The sequence below is a fragment of the Muscardinus avellanarius genome, assembly GCF_963383645.1.
Source record: "Muscardinus avellanarius genome assembly, chromosome: 10".
In the NCBI taxonomy this organism is placed as follows: Eukaryota; Metazoa; Chordata; class Mammalia; order Rodentia; family Gliridae; genus Muscardinus; species Muscardinus avellanarius.
Genome location: NC_137796.1, coordinates 28,230,783 through 28,233,194, shown reverse-complemented (window position 1 = coordinate 28,233,194; position 2,412 = coordinate 28,230,783).

Genomic DNA, 2,412 nt, shown 5'->3' with positions numbered 1-2,412 from the left:
ATCCTGGACGGATGAACCTCAAAAGGGACTCAGATAATTCTCACGGAACCCCAGTTAGTTCCCAAGATGGTGGCTTGTTATAAACAGAACAGGACTGGCTCCCTCCGGCTTTTGCTTCCGGTCTCACCACGTGACTCTCCTGCCATTGTGATGGGGTCACCGCGAGACGCTCACCAGAGGACAGATCAGCGGGACCCTCTGGTCTTAGACTTTTGGCTCCCAAAACGATGAGCTTAACAGACCTCTTTTCTTTTAAACTACCTAGACTCAGTTATATTTTTTTTATAACAATGGAAAGCAGACTAATGCAAGTAGTTATTGTTAATTAAATGTACACTGTCAAACTTCAAGGACTATGAAGAAAAAAATAAAACTGGCATGTATATATTTCATTCCAGTGGAGACAAAAAAAAGTGGTATAGGAAAAGCAAATGAATAAAACTCTACGGAAAATAAAAAAGAGGCAAGGAAGGAGAAAAATGAAACAGAAAAAGAGGGACTTATAGGAATCCAAAAATAAGATAGTACAAATTTATCCAAATACAAGTCATTATAAAAATATGAATGGGCTAGGCTGACTAGTTAGAAACTGAGAGACAGAGCTGGGCTTGGTGCATGCCTATAATCCCAGTATTTAGGAGGCAAAGACAGGAGGATCACAGGTTTGAGGGGAGCCTCAGCAAATAGACCTATCAACCTAGCAAGACCTTGTTTCAAATTAAAAATAAAAAATAGGCCTGAGGTTGTATCTCAGAGGTAGAATGCCCCTGAGTTCAATCCCCAGTACTGAAAAAAAAAAAAGTAAGAGAGTAAGATTGAATGCATAAAGGTATACGATGTTCATAAACACACCTCAAGTAAAAGGCTTTGGAAAATTTAATAGCAAAAAGATGAGTCAAAATATAAGTGAGGGAAAATGAAAGGAAGTTTGCGTAGCTATTTTGAGATATGACAAAATAGATTTTAAAGCAAAAAGTCTCAATAGATGTCAAGATAGTCACCACACAATGATGTAGCATTGGATTCACCAGGAAAATACATTAAAAAGCAAAGATATGAGGCAGACATAGGGGTGTGTACTTGTAATCCCAGTACTTGGGAGGCTGAGACAGAAGGATCACAAGTTTGTGGCCAGCTACAGTTACTTAGTAAGGCCCCCTGCAACTTAATGAGACCCTGTTTCAAAATAAAAGAATAAAACAGGGCTGGGTGGTGTAGCTCAGAGGTAGAATGCCTCTGAGTCCAATTCCCAATAACACACACACACACACACACACACACACACACACACACACACACAGCAAAGACACATATAAAGCAAAAATTTAGAGAAGAGAAAAATAAAAGAAAACCTGAATAATAGAAGTGCTATACCATGCCCAGGAACTGGAAGACTCAATGTTGTTAAGACGGCAATTCTCCTCAAATTGGAGAGATTCAATAAAATCTCAGTCAAAATCACAACAAAGTTTTTCCTCCCCATAAAGGTCCAAAGGAAAGTTAGTAGAGATCTAGAATAAGGAATCCAACAAATGGTGCTGTAACAAACAGCCATCTGCTTTGACCATAACTGGCACTATAGATAAATACTACCTTTATTTTATTTTTGTTTCTGAAAACAAGTTTTATTTAAATAAGGGTTTAAATACATTGCATAACATTAAAACTGTTAGAGGGGAGAAAAGAAAATAAAAAACTAGTTTGTTACTTCACCTGGCATCGGGCAGCTGCTGCTGATTTGCGAGCTCTAGAGATAGCGAGTGACTGGTGACATCAGCTTGGTACTTGTTCTCTTTTGTCAAAAGTGTAGCTGGTGTTAGGCTGGCCTCACATTCTGTTGCTTGGACATCCTTTAGCTAGGACATGTCTGTTCAAAAAGACTGATGCCAGTACCGCAAAAAATAAAATAAAATAAAAATAAATAAAAATAAAAAGACTTTGATGGCAAACCAGATGTTGCTGTCACCACCGCGGAGGGAAGGTGGCCTCAGTTCTGCCCTGGTCAGGCTAGATGCCAGGGCTCCCTCTAGTGGAGCCGCTGTGGCTGCCTTACCCCACCCCCTGGATTCATGAGGGCTGTTCAGATGGTGACATTCTTTTAGGGCTTGGGACTCTGCAGAGGGAGCTTCTGGCCAGACATAGCCATCTTGGGGGCTCTGGGCTTCACTGAAATCTCACGTTATTGCTGTTTCAGGCTGAATGCCGCCAGGCGCCTATTGCTTGACCTCTGTTGAAATGGTGGACTTCAAGACTAGACAGCAAGGCTCTCTTCAGTTTATTACATGAAGGAGTTACACTAGTCCAAGTTAAAAGCAGACCCCAAATGGTTACATTATACAAGCTGTGAGGTTTTGAAACTTGTGACAAGGGACAGAAGGGAAATTCTACTCATTGCAAGTGAGCTACAAGCAC